Source organism: Nomascus leucogenys, chromosome 11 (assembly GCF_006542625.1).
Source record: "Nomascus leucogenys isolate Asia chromosome 11, Asia_NLE_v1, whole genome shotgun sequence".
Taxonomy (NCBI): Eukaryota; Metazoa; Chordata; class Mammalia; order Primates; family Hylobatidae; genus Nomascus; species Nomascus leucogenys.
Window position 1 is genome coordinate 60,527,386 of NC_044391.1, and position 25,497 is coordinate 60,552,882.

Consider the following 25,497-nt stretch of genomic DNA (forward strand, 5'->3'; position numbering starts at 1 on the left):
TCCTGTACTTTTAGTAGCAATGGGGTTTCACTGTGTTGGCCAGGCTGGTCTCAAACTCCTGGCCTCAAGTGATCCGCCTAACTCGACCTTCCAAAGTGCTGGAATTACAGGCATGAGCCACCAAGCTCAGCCTGTTCTGTTCTTTAATCTCGACCATTAGGATCCTCTACATGGCTCACTTTTACAGAAACCCACCCAGAATAACCTCTAAAATTATAGTAAAAATAAGCTTCATTTCCCTTAGAACTGTCAGAGTAGAGTAAATCAAGTAAACAAGAAGATAGCCCAAAAAAACAAAAGCAAAAACCAAATCTGGGGGTTAGCTAAAAACCTCATCAAAAAGATTGGAAAAATCAAGACCACAAAACAGTATGTACAATTAATAGCAATTCAAATGGTAGAGAATGCAGGTCAGTGAAATGGAACAACCGAATGCTTTTTAAAGTTAGGCCTATTATACAAGAATGTGTTTTGAGACAAAGCAGATAACATATTCACATTACTAAAGCCTGGCAACTGAGGAGAGCTGGCTGGATCATGAGTTCACATGCCTTAGAAAGAAACTGGGTAGAACTCTCAGATGATTGGTGCAGAGAGAATGAAATTTACAACAGAATAGTGTGTCACCTGTCAGAATCCTTAGAGTAAGAAGTGTTCTCCATGTGCAGTGGAGCAGCTGACATGTACAAATTACAAAATGAAGATTGATGTCTACCTTTTTTTGCAGTTCAATGAAAAGCCGATTTTTGCCAAGTAAACATATATGTAATGTTTATTGTGATAGCTGGACCCATCCCCATCTTCTAGGTACAATAAAAAATCAGGGCAACTCTAAAACTGCCATTGAGCTTCCCAAATGGGTAATATAACTTTAAATCCTGGGCATTTTTGCAGAAAGGTAATTGGTGCTGACGTGCTTTGAATGAAAAGAGGAAAGAGAAAAAATAATTTGTGACTAAAATCTCTTCTGAAAATAATATAAATAGGAATGCAACTTATTCTGAGTAAGAATTGGCAAGGTATTTCCAAGGGGGATTGAAAGAACTGAAGCTGCTGTAGGTAGCCAAGGCATAAACAAAACATAAAGCAAACAGCCATAAACAAAAGAGAATTTTCCCAGAGAAAATGACAATCTGCTTGAGAGGGCTGACCTCATGACATAGTCTAATTTCTCGTGGCACAGAATTAAGATTCAAATTTGGGAAATATTCCATTTAAGATTATTTTAAAAGTCAAGTAGCTGAATACAAAGATTATTACAGCAGGAAAATTCACCCAATGTACTAGTCATAGGAAAAAGAGGGTAGAATTGGAAGTCAGCAGACTTATTTTTATTTTCCTAGCTCTGCCACTTAATTGGTTTTCTGAATTTTCGCAAATTATTGAAACTGACTGGGATTCAGTTTCCTCATCTATAAAAGGAAAGGGCAGGCTTAGAATCCAAAATTCACTGGTTTGTGCAAAATCAGATCAACTGGAAGTGGAGACCCAGCATATTACATTGAAGAAGATTCTTGGGCTACTTGGAGACTAATTAGGAAAGCAGACATTACTCACTCATTACACAAATTATTAATTATTGAACCAGGCACCATTCTAGGTGCTGCAGCAGCAAACAACACAGCCATCCTCATTCCCACAGAGCTTAGAATCTAGTACCAGGGGATAGCCAATGAATAAGTAAGCAAAGAATTTCACATAGTGATAATTGTCATGATAAAAAAAGTACAAAAGTGATATAATAGAGAAACACTAAGTGGGGTTGGGCAGTTGATTGGCTGGTCAGGAAGGCCCCGCTGGTTTCATGGGTGTGTAATCTTTGCGACTGCATGTGGCCTCGTGCTTAGAAGTCCCTGTTTGATTTAGTGCTCTGCTTGTACTGTCTTGAAATTATTAATCATTTTTAACAAGGGGTCCTGTATTTTCATTTTGCATGCAGCTCCTCATATTATGTAGCCTGTCATGCAGGGATATGTGATCTGAATGACAATAAGAAGCCGGACGTATGTGAAGATGGTGGAAGGACATGCTATGAGTAAACAGCAAGTGCAACGTAACCTTGGTATGTCTGAGAAACAGAAAAAAGACTAAGACAGTTGATGCATAGAAGTAAGAGAAATACAGTGGCAGGAAATGATGCCGAGAAATAGGCAAGGGCCACTTCATACAAGGTCTTGTAGGAGACCGGAAGTATAAGCGTAGTGTGCTTGATTAAAAGGTGTACAGGCAGAGATACCCACCCACTGAAAGTGGGACACAAGAAAACTTGTATGTTTCTGTGTGAACTTAGATTGAGACCGTTATCTATTTATCTGTCTAGAACTATGTATATATATAGTTACATATTTATATTTATATATGTCTATGTAAACACACAGTTACATGTCTATATCTATAGATATAAAGATACAGAGATATAGATAGATATGAATACGTAACTATATATAGATATGGATATGAAACTATATCTCCATCCTGAGAATTTATAACCACAGGCCAAAAATGTTATATCAGATTGAGATTTCAATGAATAATCTAGGAACCTCCAAGTAGGGAAATTAACATCAAAATAAAATATGTCATAGGACAATGGAAGGGCAACTCAGTGTGGGATCATCCAAGATAATGCATTGGAAAAGAGGCCTCACTAGAGGTATCTTCCATGGGCCCCTTGGGATACAATGAAGGCAGAAATTTCTAAATTTATTTGTATTAATTTTCAGAAAGGAGAAGTAAAGTACAGCCATTCTATGGGCTCCCACCTGAAGTACAGGGTATAAGGCAGCCATTGTAAATGTTCCCTTATTCTAGGGACCAGCCTATTGGTTGGTGATAGCCCTGTGGCATCTAAAAGAAGCAAATGCAAAAAAACAAACAAACAAAAAAAAACTGTCTAGAAGGACAAGCTCTCAACAGAGGCTGCACAGGATTGCCACAGATAAAACCTTGATGAAAATAGACTTATATGGCAATTACACAAAATGCATGAGGAAACAATCTACTGTGATCAGTAGCCAGTAGATGACAGCAGTGGATAACAACAATAAACAACAGAGCCACAGGCACATTAGACTGTAAAACTATCACTTAGGAGCAAAAATAAGCATGAGTATAATTATTTAAAGAAGACATCTAAAAAATTAAAAAATAGCCACTGTAAAAACATTCAGATTTAAAAAGATATAAAATGTAACTTCTTGAAAAAATACATATATACATACACACACATACACACACGTATATATATATATACATATATATATATATAATATAGTCAGAAAAAAGAATCCTTCAACAGATATGCTGACCAGCAAATTGGATATATGTGAAGAAAAGCAGTGAACTGGATGAATGATCTGAATAAATTCCTCAGAATATGGCACTAAGAAATGAAATGTGTGAATAAGAGCTTATGAGACAGGGAAAGCAGAATGTGATGGCCAGCGTGCATCTCACCGGAATTCCAAAAGGACAGAAGAGAGATAATTTGGTAAGTAATATCTGAAAATATATAGGCTGAGAATTTTTCATAACTGATGGAAAACAAGAATCTTCATATTTAGGAAGGACAATGATCCCTTCCCAGGATAAATAAAATTACACCTCTGTCAAGATACATCAGTATGAAACTATAGAATTAAAAAAACAAAGGGCTCAAAGCATCCAAAGAAAAGATACAGTATAGGAAGAAGAAATGTCTGAATTCATTAAAAAAATTTGACAAGAAATTATGAACAAAAACTGGTGTGCATGTGTGTAAATGTAAACACACATGACTTGATGAAAAGGCAGTTGGTTAGAGTGGTGGGGAAAAAAACACTTAATATCTTATTTAGGAGACAAACCCACACATACAAATACAAACAGTTAAAATATTTGTGAAGAAAAAGAGGTGTAACAGGCAAATATTAACAAAAATACTAAAAATACAACACATTTTAAGGCAAAAGTAGTTGTCAAGGATAAATGTCATTATAATAAAATGTTCATTCCATAAGAGAAATAGTTCTAATCTTATAAATACCTGATAATATACTTCGAGCTATGTGAAGCAACACTGATTAATTTCAAAGAGAAACTGACAACTTCACAATCATAATGGTAGAGTTTAACGTTCATTACCAGAAACTGCTAGATTAATAATATAACCTGTCAAAACCAATTTATTTACTGTACTCATGTTATGCTTATTAAATAGCTTTGGTATTCCCTGATTTTTTTGCTTGTAGCTTATTCTGTAACTTTTATATTAATATGGCATAAAGGAAAGGAGACACACATTGGTTTATTTATTCAACAAGAATTTGCTAAGTGACTTCTAGGCTCCCACACACTGTTCTAGTCTGCTGTGTACCAACACTAAACAGAACGTCTGTCCACTCATGGAGCTTAAAATGGATAAGCATACAGATACATTTATATTTACATGTTAAATGTAAATGGAGAATTATATACCCTAAAGAGAAGCAGGGTAAGTAGGGCTAGGACATCAGGGTGGGTAGTTCTGCTGTTTTTACAGGGCTCTCAGGGAAGGCATTATGCTGGGCAGAGAAAGAAAACACTGCAGATACCTGAAGACTTTGGCACTTGCTTGGAAAGTGCCACAGTCTGAGGGAGAAGACTGCTGGAGAGAGAAGCCTGCTGGAGGGAGAAACCTGCTGGAGGGAGAAGCCTGCTGGAGGGAGAAGCCTGCTGGAGAGAGAAGCCTGCTGGAGAGAGAAGCTTGCTGGGCAGGCAAGAACAGTGAGGGTCATCAGTGGCGACAATGGAGGCAGCCAGGAAGACAGCAAGGGCAGGCCAGGCCAGGCCAGAGAGTTGTGTGTTGGACGTGGCCAGAATGTGTAGGACTCTGCAGGGCGTGGTTTTTATTCTAAATGATGTGAGAAGCCACGGCAGAGTGTTGAACAGAAAGTGGTGTGATCTGGCCTCATTTGAAAAGGGTCAGTGTGGCTGCTCTGCTTTGCAGGGAGAGGCGGGGGTTGGGGCTGATGTTGGGACACCAGTTAGGAGGCATCTGTAATAATCCTGGGGTGGCTGGAGCAGGCGTAAGAGGTAGAAGTGGTGTAAGGAAGTGGGAATCTGGGTACACTATGAAGGAGCACAGACAGGATAAATGACAAATCTTTCCAGCCTCCATTATACTCTGTCTCTTAGGTTAATGCCTCTGTTGGTTTTTTTTTTTTTTTCCCCAGAGACTTTATTCCCATAGGCCTGAAACAGTGTATTTAAAAATTGATCTATGATATTTAAAACATGCTACAATATTTTTTAAAAGGTTTGGAGAAGTTGTAAATACTGCTGACAGCGCTCTTTAAAAACAAAAATCCATTCTGCTCAAATAATCTGCTAATTAAAATGGCAAAGGTAAGTGAAGGGAGTTGGAGGAGCGGCACTTTCTCAGTAACATACGCATCAATGAAACCAGATCTGAGTGGGCAAGTCAGAGTTGAGGTTTTTATACATAATCTAGGAAGGGAGTTGCCCGTTTTTTTCTCTACTGTGTTTGCTGAAGGGACATTTTGGAAACAGGAAGAGAGCATAAGGCTGTGGGCAGGATTTGCTTAGTTTCACAGGTAATTGGATCTAACAGCGAGAGACAGTTAATGGCTGGTCTATTCATTAAACACTTTCCTTAGCAATAGCAGATTCCCTGCAATTTAACAAACTTCTTTCTGATATTGATTGCTACCAGAAAAAGCTTACAGTGACAGCAATTGTAGCTGTCACAGAACTGATTATTTAAAATCACAAAATCAATTTGTATACAAATATGTGCAAGTTTCACAAGAGCTTCCGAGAACACGATTTCACAAACTAAAAATTGAGAGAAATATTGAAGACAAGTTTATATTTCAGAGTTGACTCTCTTTATCTTGCCTGGAACCTCTAATGCTGAAAGATCAGAACAAAAATTCTAAATGCATTTTGAAGGGAATGAAGGATATGTCAGAACCAAAACCTTTGCCCAACAAACTGTAAGATATTCTTAACAGGAATATCTAACTGACCCTAGGTGCCTAATTAATCAATCACCCTTTTTCATTCACAGAAGAAAATGACATTCTGTCCCCTGAACAAGGCACCTTTTCTCCTAAATGCTACAGGATATATATTTTCCCTGTGATCCAATTAGAAGCCACACAGGCTTCTATCTGATTGCATTTATCATTATCTGAAAATTACAAGTCCACAAAAAGTCATGTTCTCAGTTGTGATAAAATCTAATCCAAGGTGCTCCATAAAAGAAGTTCCACTGTGCTTGGAATACAACTTCTTCAAGCAAACTTCATTAGACAGACTCAGGAAAAGATCTTAAGGTATTTTAGACGGTATACAGACAGTTAATATCTTAATATTTGAGAATTCTTCAAAATGCTTAAATTATACTGTGGGAAACGTTGGTTGTTACGTTTTGTTATGGAATAATGAAATCAAGACAGTTGAAAATAAATTTGTAGGACTTAAAATTGGAAACAACCCATATGTCTTTAAGAGGGTTAATTGTTAAGAAAACTGATCTATTCATACTACACAATACTACTCAGCAATAAGAAGGTGTGATCTACTGACACAGACAACATGAATCTCCAGAGAATTATGCTGAGAAAAAAGCCAGTCCCCAAAGATTACAGTCTGTACGATCCTATTTATTAAACATTCTTGAGATGACAACATTCCAGAAATGAAAAAAATACATTAGGTTGGTGCAAAAGTAATACAGTTTTTGCCACTGAAAGTAATTGCAAAAACCTCGATAACTTTTGCGCCAAACTAAACAGTGGTCCTGAGGAGTTAAGGACAGGGCCACGTAGGATGTGGGGAGTGGAGTGTGCTTATAGACCACCACCAGGGATCCCTGTGGTAATAGAACTATATCTTGACTGTACTGGTGGACACATAAGCCTACATAATGATAAAACTGTATAAAATACACACACGCGTGTAAGTAAAACGGAAAGTCTGAACACAATCAGTGGACTGCATCAATATCAATCTCCTGGGTGAAACTATACTATAATTATGCAAGTTGTTATTCAGGGGAACTGGGTAAAGAGTACATGGGATCTCTACATTATTTCTTAAAACTGCATGTAGATATATAATTATTTCAAAATAAAAACATTGAAAAAGAAGTAAAGGGTGGCTACAAGACTTGATAAGTATCAGCTAGGCTACTCATGCTTTCAAAGGTACTGTTAAACCTGCAGGTAAGCTACAAGCAAATAAATTTGATGATTAAAATGGATACATGATTTAGTTTTTCTATTTCTTTTTGTGTTTTGGAAATTTGTGTTATCAGGAATTTTGTCCATTTCTTCTAAGTATGCTCTTTTAATTACAATAATGGAGAGTTGGGTCTTCTTCTCCCCCTAGGTGAGTCTAGCTATAAAAGTTGCCTAAGCCAACTTTTAACAATCGTACCAGGAGAATCTTGTCTGTGATGAAAAGTGTCATCAAATGCTGTTTGCTTAAAGCAGAATTAGTCTGCCCTTTGAAAATAGCTAGGAAGATATAATTTTGTATGCTATAATTCTTGGAAGCCAAGAAATCCAGTACTTTAATCACCTATTCAAGTATAATATACAAAATATAAAGTGTACCCATTTTACGTATAAGTCAATGAGTTTTGACAGTGTATAAATCCATGTAACCACTACCACAGACAAGAGAGTAAACATTTCCATACCACCAAAAAGTTCCTTCATGCCCAAGTCTAGTCAATAACTGAGCTATTTCTGGTCAATAGAGATTGGTTTTGCTTTTCTAGAATTTTAAATAAATACTTGTACAGTATATATTGTTCTGTATCTGGCTTTTTTGCCCAACACAATGTTTCCGAAATCGTACCAGGCTACTGGACATATCAGTAATTCATTCCATCTATCTGGGTGGTATTTAATTACATGGGTGTATCATAATTTGCTTATCCACTCACCTGTTGAACTAACATCTAGGTAATTTCCAATTTTGTCCATTATGAATAAGGCTGCTATAAACGACTGTGTACAAACATTTGTTGGACACATTTTATTTCACTTGACTAAATGTGTCATAATTGAATTACTGGGTTGTATGGAAAAGATGTGATTAACTTCAGAAGAAACTTCCAAACTGATTTCTGAAGTGTTTGTACCAATTTACATTCCCATTAACATGATGCTTCACAACCTCACCAACACTTAATATTTTGACTTTTTCATTTTAGCTATCCTAGTTTGTGTGCTGTAGCATGTCACTATAATTTTTTTTGCATTTCTCTAATGATTAATAATGTTGAACATTATATCTATGTGTTTATTTGCCATCTTTTTATAGTCTTTTGTGACTTGTCTGTTCAAATCTTTTGGCCTTTTTTGAAAGGTTGCTTTATTTATTTTAAGTTGTAAGAATTCTTTATTCATAAGTCCTTTGTTAAATACACTTACTGCAAATAATACTTCTGGTCTGTGGCTTGGGCTTTGTATTCTCTTAACAATGTCTTTCAAAGAGTAGACAATTTTAATGAACTCCAATATATCATTTTTTTGTTGTGTGTACTTTTTGTGTCCTATCTACTTGCTTATCCTGATGTCACAAAGATTTCCCCATATGTTTCCTTATAAATGTTTTATGATTTTAGCTTTTACTATTAGGTCTATGATGTATATTGAGCTTTTTTTTTGTTTAGGGTGTAAGAATTGAGGTCCATTCCCTCCACCTTCACCCACAATGTAGATAACCAACTGTATTAGAACCTTTTGTTGAAAAGAATATTCTTTCCCCATTGGATTAATTTGTTTTTTTATTGCGAATCAATTGGCCATGCATATATGGATCTATTTCTGGACTCTATTCTGTTCCCTTGATGTTTATGTCTATTTTACCAACATCACGTTGTCTGGATTACTGTAACTTTATAGTAAGTCTTGAAATCAGATAGGGCATGTCTTTCTTTTTCAGGAATGTTTTGGCCACTCCAATTCTTTTGTATTTCTATATAAATTTCAGAACCAGCTTGACATTTTTACAGAATTTTTTATAGGGATTATGATTAGAATTAGTTGAGTTGATCTAGAGATCAATTTAAAAGGAACTGACATCTTAACCATATTGAGTCTTCTTATCCATGAGTGTGATCTATTTAGTTAGATCTTCTTTAATTTCACTCAGCAATATTTTACAGTGTTCAGTGTAGTGATCCTGTTATTTCCTGCTAAATTTAAGAATTTCATGTTTTGATGACATAATTAGCCTTTAAACTATTTCATTTGCCAATTGTTAGTAGTAGATGTAAAATACATTTTTCTACATTGACCTTTTTTGAGACCTTGTTACATTCATTTATTTATTCTCATAGCATTTTATAAAAATAATGCCATCTGAAAATAGAGTATATCTTCCTTTCCAAACTGTATGCCTTTTCTTGCTTTATTACACTGACCAGGATCTCCAGGAAAATGTCATGTAGTAGTGTTAAGAGTAGACATCCTCACCTGGTTTTCAATTTTAGAGGGAAAATAATATTTTGCTATTAAGTATAATGTAAGCTGTAGGTTTTTAAGAGATGTTGTGTATCAAGTTGAGGAAGTTTCCTTCCATTACTAGCCTTCTGAGAGTTTTTATCATGAATGGATTAGGAATTTCATCAATTTATTTACTGTATGTATTAAGATGATCATATGATTTTTCTCTTTTCTTCTATTAATATAATGAATTACATCCATTGAATACAGATGTTAAATCAACCATGCATTCCTTTATATTGCTGGATTCAGTTTGAGAATTTTTCTGTCTGTATACAAGGGGGATAATGTGATGTTGATCTGCAGTTTTTCTTTCTTGTAGTTTCTGGGTAGATTTGGTAATGAAGATAAAACCAACCTTATAAAATGAGTGGGAAATTTCCCCCACTGCTCTTTTCTGAAAGAGTTTATATAGGATTGGCATTAGTTCTTCTTTAAATAACTGGTTTAATTCACCAGTGCAGTTTTCTTTATGGGGAGATTTTTAATAAAAATTTGATTTTTTAAATAGATGATTTAGTTTTCCTATTTCTTTTGGAAATATGTGTCACCAGGAATTTTGTCCGTTTATTTGAAGTGCTCTCTTTTAATTATAATAATAGAAAGTTGGGTCTTCTTTTCTCCCTAAACAAACCTGGCTATGACTTAATCTACTTTATTGATCTCTTCAAGAAATCACCTTTTGATTTTATTTACTTCATCTATTGCTTTTACATTTTCTATTTTATTGATTTCTACTACCATTATTTCTTTCCTTCTAATTACTTTGGGTTTTAGTTCCTCTTCATTTTTTAGCTTCATAACTGTAAGCTTAGGTAATTCAGTTTAAACCTTTTAAAATTTTCTAATATACTTAAAGTATAAGTTTGCTGTTAAGTATTGCTTTAGTTGCCCCCTGACGTTCTCGATATGTTATAATTTCATTTTCATTGACTTCAAAATATTTTCTAATTACCTTGTGATGTCCTTCTTTACAGCATGGGTTATTTAGAAATGTATTGTTTAATATCCAAATATTTAGTAATTTTTGTGAAAACTTTTTTTTACTAATTTCTAAGAAGCTCTATTATTAGAGGAATGTACGTTTAAGAATTTTATGTCTTGATGAATTGGCCACTTTATTATAAACCATCCTTCTTAATCTCTGATAATATTCCTTTATCTGGAGTCTTTGTCAAATAGTAACAAAACCACTCCAGCTTTATATGATTAATGTTAGTATAGTATGTCTGCTTCCATCCCCGTTTTTCTACACAGCAGACAGTTGCATTTGTTTTCATGTCTAGTTGGACAACTCTGTCTTTTATTGGAGTTTCTAAACAATTTATTTTAACATAGTTGACCAATAGAGTTGGTTTAAATCTCTAATTTGTTTCTTTTATGGTTATCTCATCTCAACTTTGCTACTTGTCTTAGTCTGTTTAAGCTGCTATAACAGAATACCACAGACTGGGTGGCTTTTACACAAAGAAATTTATTTCTCAGGGTTTTGGAGGCTGGGAAGTTCAAGATTAAGGCATAAGAAGATTTGGTGTCTGGTGAGGGCCTGGTCCCTGGTTCATAGCCATCTTTTATCTGTGCCCTCACATGGTGGAAGGGAAGAGGGAATCTATCTGGGGCCCCTTTGATAAAGGCACTTATCCCATTTATGATGGCTCTACCCTCATGACCTAATCACCTCCCAAAGGCCCCACCTCCAAATATCCTCACGTTAGGACTAATTTCTTTTTTCTTCTGTTTCTTTCTTGGCCGCCCGCCCTCCCTCCCTCCCTTCCTCCCTTCCAGATGGATGCTTGCTCTGTTGCTCAGGCTGGAGTGCAGTGGCACAATCTCAGATCACTGCAACCTCCGCCTCCGAGATCCAAGCGATTCTCCTGCCTTAGCCTCCTGAGTAGCTAGGATTACAGGCGCCCACCACTGCGCCCAGCTAATTTGTATATTTTTAGTAGAGACGGGTTTTCACCATTTTGGCCACACTGGTCTCGAACTCTTGGCTTCAAGTGATCCACCTGCCTCAGCCTCCCAAAATGCTGGGATTTTGGGCGTGAGCCATCGCGCCCGGTGGGTTCTAATTTCAACATATGACTTTAGGGGGTTGGGGGCCAAACATTTAGTTTGTAGTATTACTTTTTTTTTTTTTTTAGGTGGAGTCTCACTCTGTCACCCAGGCTGGAGTGCAATGGTGTGATCTCCCTGCATCTTCTGCCTCCTGGGTTCAAGTGATTCTCCTGCCTCAGCCTCCCAAGTAGCAGGGATTACAAGTGCCTGCCATCATGCACAGCTACTTTTTTTTTGTTTGTTTGTTTTTAGTAGACATGGGGTTTCACCATGTTGGCCAGGCTGGTCTCAAACTCCTGGCCTCAAGTGATCCGCCTACCTCGGCCTCCCAATGTGCTGGGATTAAAGGTGTGACCCACTGGGCCTGGCCTGTAGTATTACTTTTGCCCTCCCTTTAAAACTTCTTTTATTGGATTAATTAGATATTTTTTGCATTCCATTTTATCTATTCCATTTGTTTCTTAGCTATCTTAAAAATACTTTTGTCTTTGATCTAGGTCAGCATTTATTTTGGCATACATCAAAATTTTATTTTATTACAAATATTTTCAAATATATTCAAAAGTAGAGAGAACAGTATAATTAACCGGACGTACCCATAACAAACTTTCAACAACTATAAACACATGGCCAATGACGTTTCATCTAAATTGCCACTTACTCCACCTCTCCTGGGTTACTTTGAAGCAAATTTCAGATACCATATTTCATCTGTTACTATTTCAGTATGTATCTCTGCAAGGACTTAAAAAATATACAACAATATGATTACTGCACCTGAAAAATTAACAATTTCTTAAAAACATCAAACAGCCAATCACTGTTCACACTTTCCTGGTTGTCTTTAAGTGATTTTTTTCAGTTCATTTGAATCAAGATTCAAATAAGGCCCATTCCTTGCCAACTGTCTGTTTTTACTGGAGTAGTGGGGGATGAAGAAGCTTCAGCGAGACTTGAAACACTGCTGCAGCCACTACCATCTACAAATCTCAATGCGATTTCCATTTGATTTAAAATTTAAAATAGCAACTAAAAAGATGTAATTGGGAATATTAACTGAACAGAACCCCTACACAGGCATTTTAAAATTGGAATTTCCATTTTACACTGAAGAATGTCATTCTTGGAAACTGTCTGAAGCCTACACAGTCACATCTTGGATAACTCCACATTTCGAAAGTTTCAATCTCGGACAATTTCCAGTATGAGTGATTTCCTATATTACTTCATCTATATCGTATTGCCAAATTCTGTAAAGCTATAATCATATCTTTCAAGAGGAGGAAAACTGCTCTGAATATTCTCTTCACTTTTGCCCATACTCTTTTCTTTCTTTGTGATAATTAAGAATTAAATTAATTTAAAATGTGAGGTCTGGGGATAATACTTCAAAACATTAATCAACCATTCTAATGTAGATTGTACTGCTGGAGTTTTAATGTCATTGCTTTACCTCCCTAGGAAATGAGCTACAGATGTAGACAGCAAATGTAATAGCTTAGGAGGAATAAGCTTATGAAAGACACTTAATGAATTATGTACTCATAATTTCCTCTTTGTACTGTTTTTAAAAACTAGCCTAAACTTTTTCCAAATAGAGAGTAAAGAGAAAACATCTATTCCTTTAAGAACAACACAAGAAGGCTTTAGCTGATCTTTACTGTATCAAGTAACACTGGCTCACTAAAATCAAAATTCTGATAATGCTAAACACTGTTGTAATTGTATACAATTTAACAAAAATTAATAGATAAAAGTTCTTACAAACTGAAGAATGCTTTGGTAGAAAAAAAGGAACTCCTCTTTTATCATAAAATACATACTTAAGAAAGGAAAAACACATTTTAAAGAGAGGATAAACATAAATTGCTGTCAGTTACTAAATTTGGTTATCTCATACAATTACGTCTGCTATCCCTGCATGTACAAACCCTACCCATCCTTCAAGGCCTAGCTCAACACTACTAAGAAAGAAATTTTAAATTTCACATTTGCCAATTAGATATGCATTATCAATCACTTTATCCACTTAGGTAAGGCAGAAAGATAATGATAGATTTGGAGCTGAGATTTTTAAGTTGGTCTTTAAAAAATTAAATCAAATTTACGAATTCTTCTCACACTTTTTTTTTTTTCATTTGACTTTCTTAGTGATCTTGGATGGTAAGCAAGATCTAGTGTTACTACTTTCTTCTATTTTAAAGATCAGCAAACTAAGGATTAGAGAAGTAAAATAAATGACCCAAGGCCATCTTCTGGTCAGTTACTGAGTCCAGACACAAATCGAAGTCATTGGATTCCAGGAAGTGTTCTCTTTATGTCATACCAGAGCTAAGCTGCCCATTGATTTTAGACTTTCTGAAAGAAACTTCCTGAATCCCATATGCCCAAATATGAGTCAAAAATAAAAAAAGAGAAAACAGAATAAAGCAGAGAATACTGTGAGCTCTATTGGATATGGTGATGGTCTGGCCTTTACTGTTAACTACTGTCATTTCTACTACAAGTTTTTCAAACAGACTAGCCTTCTCCACATGATATAAAATCATCTGGAAGAATAAAATGAACAGGTTCTTTGTCAAAACAGCTACAGGACTTGTAGGCTGGAGCATTCTTTCTTTTCACCTATTACTATCCTTTCACTAATATTCACATGCACGGAGAGATTGCTATGTGTCCAGGCATAGTGTCTGGCAGAGAGAACAACATTATCCCAACTTTGCCCTTGAGAAGTTTCTGGTTTGGGGGACAGTAAGAGGCAAACAGGGATAAAAATAACCATAATGCAATAATTATTCGTTACAGAAAAAGTACTGGAAAGCAGTTCTACTAAAGGGCGTGTAGGGAAAAATAGAGCATTTGAAGCAATAGCTGAAAATATCTTAATATATGCTAGCTACAATGACATAATTCTGACATTCCCAGTCTGGAAACAACAGATAAATGTTTTAGTTGTTAAGCTGTAGCACAGTACAACATTCTATAAAAGAGATCCAACTGTCAAATAAATATAGCCAAATAAAACTGGAAAAGTAGTGTGTTAATGTTTCAGAGCCAGTGACATTATGAAGTCATAGATTTCTGAAATATTTTCTGTTCTCAGTATACATTTTGTTCAAGAAATTCAATTAGATGTTCAAGTCTTATTCAATTAGCTATTCTCTAGACTTACAGTGTCCACCAAATCCTAACGGTAACATTTAAATCGATGAGGCAAATAATATGTTCTGGGCTGATAGTGAGCTGAGGTCTGAAACAGTTTCAACTAGAATTTGCCGATTCCTTTTTAAGTTTTGTGAACTTGGGGTTTGTTTCTGGGTTGGATCTACGCTCGTTATGATTCTCAAATTAGTACAGGTACTGATGTGCTACAGAATAAAATAGCACACTTCTTCTACAAACAAAAATTTCCTTTTCTCACTGATGGGGTGAAGGATGAGATGAGATCAAAGGCCGTAGGTTGGGTTGCCTAGAAAAATCCAGGATAAGTAGCCTGTTCTCACTCATAGGTGAGAATTGAACAATGAGAACACTTGGACACAGGAAGGGGAACATCACACCCCGGGGCCTGTTGTGGGGTGGGGGAAGGGGGGAGGGATAGCATTAGGAGACACACCTAACGTAAATAACGAGTTAATGGGTGCAGCACACCAACATGGCACATGTATACATATGTAACAAACCTGCACGTTGTGCACATGTACCCTAACACTTAAAGTATAATTTAAAAAAAAGAAAAATCAAGGATAATACAAGAATTAAATTAGTAAGCTGGACATGGCTGTATTTTAGGGTATAAAGGAGAATTCACTTAATTTTTAAAAATAAAACACTAGGATGAAAAACAAACAAATAAGCCTGTCCTTTCATGGGTCTCCTTTGGTTATGCTGCAAGAACCTCTCACCATTTGCCTTCATCCTTAGTTCTTGGCGATAAGCTGGTGAAAAGCAATGCTCTACTGAATTCAGAAGAATTCTAAACATTTGAAAGATTTTAAGAGTTTGAAAGACTTTAATAAAAATGCCTAGAAGAGCAGATATTTTTAGCTTTTTTACATCCTATACACTGGGTATGCTTTATCATTTCCTTTTATCTTGGGCAAATGTATTATCCCATTGTGGGTTGGGTCATTCCCACTTTCAGGATACCAAGAACCACGAATGCCTTGAGGGAAAAAAAATAGGTAGGTGGTGAGTGACTATATCCTTCTCTTTTCATAACAGCAAAAACACAGATAACATCTCATTCACTTTTAAGTTGGAAGATAAAAGAAGAGTGAATAGTATTGGGGAAAAGTGTACTAATTTCTTTGAACATCTCTCACAGGAGTACTCAACAAATTCATTAGAAAATCTCTTTTGAAAGACTCAAATGCTCATAACCAATTCCGGGTTGCTCATTTTGGGGTGGTCCATGTGTGTGTGCTAGGATGGGATAGAGGAGGTCATTAGACAAGGTTACACTGCTGTTACAAGTCACAGGCAAATCCACAGAATGATCAGTTCCATTACTATTTCTGTTTAGGATGGGGTGTGCTGGCTTCTAGTTGTGGGTCATCTGCTCCACAGATGTAGGCTCTTAGTAACTTACATTGTATCAACTCCTTATTTAGTGCAGAGACATTTTCTTGCCTGAAACGAAACTTTTGCATCACAGAACACCAAACTTTTATAGAGGCCAGCTGAGAAAGGCAACTGATGACGGCTAAGGGGTTTAGTGAAACAAAGATACAGAATGCTTCATCTATATTCACAAAAAAGTTAGTTGTACACAGTAGATCATAAAATGTAACTACTATTTCAGTTAGCAGTCATCTTAGTTTTTACATTCTTTATATATATTTTAAAATATCTATAGCCAACGTATGTAGATGCCAAACACCAAATCTATGAGAAAAACTCAAAGCTATAAACCTTATCAAGACTTGGTCAGTATACCTCTTTCAAGTAGTATCTCTTTATGGTAACACTTTCCAGCTCTTTAACTTCTACAGATGTTTCCTAATTTACCTCCTGCATTCTTACACTGCCAGAGAGCCCCCCTGGGCCACTCCTCCGACTCAAGTGACATTCCCAGGTGTGTGATCCCTTCTCCCAGTCAAGCCTAATGTGTTGTGGCTTCCCAGAGTCTGCCTCCCTCCTGGATCTAGGCAGACAGAAACAATCACATAACATTTCTTAGGCTTAATTGCAGTGGCTCAAAATGTTTCCTGGTTTCACTGTCTTGAAAAAGCTATTAAATACCCACAGAGTTCCTAAAATCATCTGATTCCCCCAGTCATGTACACCTAAAACTGAGGAGTTGATTTTTGAAACTTTTCTGTGAAGTCACCGGAAAAAAAAAATGAGTTCGGGGGAGGGGGAGAAGACATCAAATACTGATCTGTACCTTCTTAATTTCTATTTAAAGAAGCAAAGTAATAATAATCGAGAATTACTTGCAAAAATGTCCACTGCTACCAAGATATCAGATAGGATCTCTTATGAATCAATGAAGAACTTACAATAGTATCTGAGTTAGCAGGGAACATGATGCTCTGAGTAATTACCTTCTTTGTTTAACTCTAACTTTATAAGTAGCTAATTACATAAGTTTATAAGTTCTAATTACATAAGTAGCTTATGTGACATAGCCCAAGGTCAGCATGTATCTCTGCTTCGTAATCACCTTTGAAATTCTGTTTCAGGTGTGTCTAACTGTCCTAGCTGATGTCCCCCAAGTTTTTATAAATACCAAGGTTTGGTATCCTATCTTAGGTTATACAGAAAGTTCTTAAAGTTTGTTGAACAATTAAGTAGGCAGAATAAATGTAGATGTTTCATATACCAATAACAACTACAGTTGAAAGCACAGATGTAGAAAAGTTTCTACATATAAAATATTGTTATAAGTATAAAAATTGAAATATAAAATATTGACTTAACTCTGATCTGGCCCTTTCCTTCCCTGATTCTCCCAAGCAGAATTCTGACTGCCTGTTTCCTAAGCCAATTAATTAAAAAACAACACAGGTCTGCATAATCAAGTATTTCCCAAAAACTCAATGTTAAACCAACGAAGATGTTTTTCCACTGTCAATCATAGTTTTCAGACAACCGCTTGCACCCCACAGAAGGGAAAACAGTATAGCTATATAAGCAAACAGGTTCCTATCTCTGAGGCTTCAGAAGTTATGATGGTTGAAATGGTTTAGTAAATGGATATCCATGTATCACACTTGCAGTCTCATTTTTAAGCCTTACATGAAATTTTCATCAAGAATAATAAAGAATATATGACATATGTTTATGAGCCTAAAAATGTCACAAAATAAATTCATGGTTTACAAATATTTTTATCATTTGGAGAACTTTTATCCTCATTTATGTCATAGAAAGTTAAAGTAAGTCACAGTTATAGGACCTTTGACATTATTTTAAAATATATTAAGGTGGCAATACATAATCTTTAAATATTTATAGTCCATATCTTGTATCTGAAATACTCTGTCCCATAGTTTACTACAAACTTTTATTTATCAAACCTTCCATCATTTGATGTTCCTAAAAGCCCGGGGCGGATTTCTAAAACTCACTCCAATTTGCACATTCTACAACACATTTTTCATTTACCTTTTCTCTCAAATGTCCTTGATGCTAAGCAGTATACACCGTAAATACTTTTTTTTCTCTATTTGTGAAAGGAACATTTCTTTAAGATAATTTTGAAGTATGCTTGTGTAAATGTTACAATCTACCTCTTAGATTATAAATCTTAGGGAGTAATGTCTGAGTCTTTTTAATATGCTTTCAATTAAATGTACTGGCTTTCGGAATACATTTAAAAGGATAAATGCTCCATTCAATGCAGAGGGAAATAACAGACATTGCTCTAGCACAGAGTCAAAGCCAAAGGAACTATAAAGCACACTTGGGTGTTCACTGTGCAATAATACATTTTTAATAGCATGTAGCACAATGTCAAATTTCAATCCTATAAAATGACCAGAGAAAAAACTCTTTATCTTTCCAGGTATAAATGCCATAACAATGTGAACAGAGTTTAAATTCTGTTATATAATCCAACCTACCAATAATTAAACATAATATTAATATTTATGGGTTTGTCCATGCAGAACAGCTCTAAATGCAATCTTTCCCCTATAACTCATTGAACAAATAAATGACAACAAAAAGAAAAAAATGTAATTTTTGGAGGGTTCCAGGAAGCATGTGTCTCTGATATGAAAATAAAGTTGGTTAATCCTTGGAACTATTTAAGAATAAAGTTCCTAGATAAAATAAGACAGCATTCATCTTTCAGAGGACAAGTGAAGACAGAGTAAAGGACACTATAATGAATTTTTCTTGGAAATTATGAGCACAGAGTTTTGTGTTATCACAGTTTTCAGGCTGCCATTTTGGCATTGTTTTCAAACTGTAGGACTTGTGATTGGTATTGGTTCATGAATGTCTATGCATATTCTAATGCTAAAACATGGATTGCTATTGTACAAACTACACAAGTTGTAAACCCAGGTCGCATGTAGTGGAAAATTATTTTGTTTATGTTATAAAACTAGCACCGAAACCAAGAGAGTAGGAAGGACCTGGATACCAAATGATGTGTACAGAGGCAGCGGTTCTTTGATTTGAATGGTCAAATTTTATTTCATGTACGCTGTCCAGCAAAAAACTTCCTGAGATTATTTGGATATCTAATGCTGCTCTTCTTTCTGTGACCTAGCAGCATGTATAATCTTCTGCTTAAATTTTTAAATTTATATATATATATATATATATATATAAAGCAACATGTAAAAATGCAAGCACCATTCTTCTATATTCCTTATATTACTATATTTCCAAATGCCTTGCCCTTTATTTGTTCTTCATAAAATTCTTTACAATTCCTTCTTCCTTCTTATATCAGAATTTTATCTCCTGAACCTAAAGCCACTCACATTAGCCCCTACTTAAAAACCTTAACAGCTCTCTACTTCCCACTGCAGTGTCGCCCAAACCTCTACTTCCTACTGCACTGTTCCCCAAACTCATGACATTTGACAATTCCTTTCATAATTTTTTACCCTTTCTTTCATTGCCCTGTACTATTATTTGTTTAATGGTTTTCTTTAGAGTTCCTTTTATAACTTAAAAAAAAATTTTTCGCAGTGGCTCACAACTGTAATCCCAGCACTTTGGGAGGCCGAGGCAGGCGGATCACGAGGTCAGGAGATCGAGACCACGGTGACACCCCATCTCTACTAAACATACAAAAAATTAGCCGGGCGTGGTGGCAGGCGCCTGTAGTCCCAGCTACTCGGAGAGGCTGAGGCAGGAGAATGGCGTGAACCCGGGAGGTGGAGCTTGCAGTGAGCCGAGATTGCGCCACTGCACTCCAGCCTGGGCGAGGGTGAGACTCCGTCTCAAAAAAAAAAGTAAAAGGAACACAGGTTGACTAGAAATATCAGGTTTTGACTGAAAATGAAAGGTAGTTAAATATACTATGAATATCACTACTTGGATAAAACTGTTAACAAGTGTTTATTTATTATTACAATTAAATGTCAAGTAAGAAATTCGATAAATTAGTATGGACGAGGGAGATAAATTACTCAGAAGTGTTTTGGTCTTTTGATTTGTAGACTTTGCAACATAAATAGTATCAGAGTCTGCAATATAGTCACTAAATCCAAGGGAGTCTAAATTTCTGAACCTGAAAAACTAATAGCCTAGAGGCATGTGATCTCTGAAATTATTTATGGGTAGATGAAACTTCCAAACACATAACATGCAGCTACTGATACTACAGAGAATAATCTACCATAATGACTTCTATTTAAGCAGGAACATAAAAAAGTATAATTTTAAAAGTCAAATGGATTAAAATATTCTACATCAGACACTATACTTCTCTCTATAAAATTTATGTTGGTAAAAATTAACTTTGAGATACATTGTTATTAATTTAGGAGCACAGCTGGAGGTTTTTCTATCCCTTATGTGACTAACTGATAAAAATACATCAATCTTGTACATGAGTACCTTAAGATACTGATGTGGTTTGTTAATGATAAATTTCATTTTCTAAATACAAAAGTGATACCTCTTTTCAAAAATTTTAAAGAGGTTACAAAGGAAAACTGCCTCTGTTTTTGCTATTTGATATAGTTTTGTAATACATTTGGTCTTATGCTATCACCATAGATAAACTGCTTCCCTGGCACATCAGTGAATATTTTCAGGAAATATGCTGAATATTTCTTCTAATAATTTTTAGCCAGGATGATGATGATATTATTATTATTATAGATGGAGTTCTGCTATGTTGCCCAGGCTGGCTTTAAACTCCTGGGCTCAAGTGATCCTCCTGCTTTAGCCTCTCTAGTAGCTGGGACTACAGGAATGTGCCACCTCACCTGGCTTGTTCCAATAATTTTTAAAAAGTGTTTTTCACAAAGTATGGCTCCAAGCAATATTTTTGCAGTGATATACTGAAGCACATGGTTAAGTATTATTTTTAAACTGTTTTTTAGTGTTTTTATTAGTACAGGTAAACATTAAAGCTTTGTGTTATGTAAATTGCATTACTTCAATTTTTTCCTAAGTTTCCTTTCCTGGAAATAAGTATGGATGCAAAAGATGTAACTAAAATGAAGTGACTGGAACATCATATCCTCTCATTTATAACTGTGATAATTTTAAACCCTTATTTTTATAATTATGGATTGAATGCTTGATGTATATAAAACACCAAAGGTTTAAAAACAATGCAGAATATAGAAATTAGAATTTATAATCTAGAAGCAAATATACATTTAAACACAGATTGCTATCATATAAAAATATAATTATCATATAAACTATACAAGTATCATTCATTATTCAGGGGTTTTGAATGGTCCTAGTTAACCAGCTTCCCCAGTGGCAATTTTTCTTCCAATGTGGTCTGATTCACATCAAAGATGAGACTTAGATACCGACTGATATTGAATATCAGCAGTTTATTCTAGCAGCGCTCTTACAAGTTGGATAATGGGAGCAGGTGGGTGGCATGAGCCAGATTCAATCAGGGGTCAGATGACCGCCCATCCAAGAGGGTCTCCATTTGGAAACTATTCTCAGAGTTTGGGGGATTCTTCCCCTTTCTTACGCCTGTGTTCAATCGTAGTCAGTTACCAGGTCTTTCATTCATAAAAGGAGGTTAAGCTAGTCTTGTAAGGGTCACTTTGTTTAAAGGTTTGTAAGAGTTGCATCTGTACTGAGGTGGACGTGTCTCCTGGAAATCCCCAGGCCAGGTTGCTTCACACTGCTACTGCTAAGTGGCACATAGTGTCAGCTCTGTGAGGTGTTCCAGTAGGACTTACGGCTATCATTCATCTTATAGACAGGAAATGTCTCTGATAGTATGCTACAACCAGGGGAGAGCTAGAGGGCAGCAGGAGATAGAATAAGCATTGTTTACTGGGGCTTATCACAGAAACTGCAAGGAAAAAGGGACATCTAAACTGAGCAAAAAAAAAAAAAATAGATTTCAGGCAGAGATCAAGGAGGGTAAATTCTAGACAGAAGGCACAGTGTGAGAAAAGACATAGAGATAGGAAATTATAATCGATATTAGGGTAATGACAAGGGATTTAAACTGACTAGAATCTGTGTGGGAGAGTGGTGAAATGCTGGGAAAACAGGCTGGGTGTTACATCAGAGTGCAGCTTTGAGAAAAATGTCTCTGCTGAATGAATACGGTAAACAATGAATTGCCAAATAGGGAATCTATCTAGCTATTTTAGTGTTTCTAATTACAGAGCTAAAGTGCTGTATTATAGGAAACAAATACTGAATCAGCGCATTAAGAAAGTGTCCCTCATTGGCAATACTATTTTAAATAGTCAGGAGGTTTGAAGTTTCAGAATAGATTATTTATGGTTTTGTATATATAGAGAGTCAGGAGGTAGGGAGGCGGATAAATAGACACAGACAAATACAGAAAAAAAACATTCTAATGCCTGATTTGTCAATAACATACTTTCTTTAACTTAGAAATTGGAAACTGTCTGAATCTAAAAGGTGTATCTTTCCACTACTCAATTGTTGCTCCCCTATAAGAAGTGGACTTACCGGCCTTTTGACTTTGAGAAAGTCATTGAGACCCTCTAAGCAACACTATTCTCACCTGTAAGTAGGGTATAGAAATCACTCACTTCACAGAGGTTCAGAATTGGTTTTGGAAAATTACATTTTTTCTGGAAAACTGTCCATTTATCTGTTTTCAAATGCACTGGAGAACACTGTTCATAGTATTCTCTTATGAATTTAAAAATCTTTACTATCCATTGTTATACATCTTTTTTATTCTAAATATTGTTTGTGCCTTCTCTCTCTTCTTGATTAGTATTGCAAGAAGTTTCTCCATTTTATTCGTCTTCTTTAAGAATTTTTATTTTTTGATCCTTCCGAGTATTTCTTTGCTTTGCACTTCCCATCCTCTGCTAACTCTACAGGCTTCCTCTGTGTTCTACTTCTAACCTCTTGTGGATCTGTTTAGTTATTAATTTTAACATCTTGTTTTGCATTGTGATTTCTTCTAAACCTATTAATTAATTTGAAGTTGCTTTTTGGGTGTTTTGTTTATTTTAGTTCCCAAGCTAAACTAGAAGGGGTGATAAATATCTTTCCATTGTTTTGTAGTTTTATTGCATTTTTATTAGAAAACATGTTCTGGATGATATTGATTATTTGGATTTACTTATAATTTACTGAAGTATCTATACATTTATATAAGCTTATTGAATTTACTCTTTGTGCTTGAACATGGTAAATTTTCAGAAGTGTTCCATGTTTTCTTAAAAAGAATGACATTCTCTACATTAGGTTCTATTTGACTCTCCTATCAAGCTTGTAAATTTTCTAAATACTCTAGTCTCTGCTTTCTTTATTTTTTTGACTTAGTACTTATCTAATTTTTTCTTTCCTCTTATTTCTGTATTTCTAACCTTTCTGTGACTGTCCCCTGTAAACAGCATACAACTGTATTAAAAAATTCAATATGAAGATTTTTGTCTTTTACAATTGTGTTTAATTGGTTTAATTGTAAAAACAGTTACATTTAGATGTAATTTTTCTGGGTTTATTTTGCCCCTTCCTCTCTTACTATACTTTGAGTCTGTTATTTCTACCTCTAATAGTTCATATTTTAAGAGTTTACTCTTAAACTTTTAACATCTATATTTAACAAATTGAAAAACTAATTGTAATCTCAATTTCTTTCTGAAAAAAAGAAACAAAAAACAAAAAACAGAAAAATTTTAAAAAATCATTAGAAGGCGGGGTGGAGCCAAGATGGCCAAACAGGAACAGCTCTGGCCTACAGCTCCCAGCGTGAGCGACGCAGAAGACGGGTGACTTCTGCATTTCCATCTGAGGTACTGGGTTCATCTCACTAGGGAGTGCCAAACAGTGGGTGCAAAGAGTTGGTGCAGCGCACCCTGCATGAGCTGAAGCAGGGCGAGGCATTGCCTCACTTGGGAAGTGCAAGGGGTCAGGGAGTTCCCTTTCCAAGTCAAAGAAAGGGGTAACAGACAGCACCTGGAAAATCGGGTCACTCCCACCCTAATACTGCGCTTTTCCAATGGGCTTGGAAAACAGCACACCAAGAGATTGTGTCCCGCACCTGACTCGGAGGGTCCTATGCCCATGGAGTCTCGCTGATTGCTAGCACAGCAGTCTGAGATCAAACTGCAAGGCGGCAGTGAGGCTAGGGGAGGGGTGCCCACCATTGCCCAGGCTTGCTTAGGTAAACAAAGCAGCCAGGAAGCTCAAACTGAGTGGAGCCCACCACAGCTCAAGGAGGCCTGCCTGCCTCTGTAGGCTCCACCTCTGGGGGCAGGGCACAGACAAACAAAAAGACAGCAGGAACCTCTGCAGACTTAAATGTCCCTGTCTGACAGCTTTGAGGAGAGTAGTGGTTCTCCCAGCACGCAGCTGGAGATCTGAGGATGGGCAGACTGCCTCCTAAAGTGGGTCCCTGACCCCCGAGCAGCCTAACTGGGAGGCACCCCCCAGTAGGGACAGACTGACACCTCACTCGGCCAGGTACTCCTCTGAGACAAAACTTCCAGAGGAACGATCAGACAGCTCAATTTGTGATCTCACGAAAATCCGCTGTTCTGTAGCCACCGCTGCTGACACCCAGCAAAACAGGGTCTGGAGTGGACCTCTAGCAAACTCCAACAGACCTGCAGCTGAGGGTCCTGTCTGGTAGAAGGAAAACTAACAAACAGAAAGGACACCCACACCAAAAACCCATGTGTACATCACCATCGTCGAAGACCAAAAGTAGAAAAACCTACAAAGATGGGGAGAAAACAGAGCAGAAAAACTGGAAACTCTAAAAAGCAGGGCACCTCTCCTCCTCCAAAGGAATGCAGTTCCTCACCAGCAACGGAACAAAGCTGGATGGAGAATGACTTTGATGAGTTGAGAGAAGGCTTCAGATGATCAAACTATGCCAAGCTACGGGAGGAAATTCAACAATGGCAAAGAAGTTAAAAACTTCGAAAAAAAAATAGGTGAATGTATAACTAAGATAACCAATGCAGAGAAGGGCTTAAAGGAGCTGATGGAGCTGAAAGCCAAGGCTCGAGAACAACAAGAAGATTGCAGAAGCCTCAGTAGCAGATGCGATCAACTGGAAGAAAGGGTATCAGCGATGGAAGATGAAATGAATGAAAGGAAGCGAGAAGGGAAAGTTTAGAGAAAAAAGGATAAAAAGAAACGAACAAAGCCTCCAAGAAATATGGAACTATGTGAAAAGACCAAACCTACGTCTGATTGGTATACCTGAAAGTGACGGGGAGAATGGAACCAAGTTGGAAAACACTCTGCAAGATATTATCAAGGAGAACTTCCCCAATCTAGCAAGGCAGGCCAACATTCAGATTCAGGAAATACAGAG

The 25,497-nt window shown here is 36.3% G+C and overlaps 1 protein-coding gene and 1 non-coding gene across 2 annotated transcripts in view; both read right to left on the minus strand.

Moving 5' to 3' along the window:
* The window catches only part of SLC2A13 (solute carrier family 2 member 13), a 365,815-nt gene that overhangs the window by 48,500 nt on the left and 291,818 nt on the right, over positions 1–25,497 (minus strand). The gene's annotated exons all lie outside the window — the stretch shown is intronic.
* On the minus strand, positions 18,357–18,490 carry LOC115837421. The gene has a single exon (XR_004032465.1). It is a non-coding gene; the product is annotated as a small nucleolar RNA SNORA22 (small nucleolar RNA).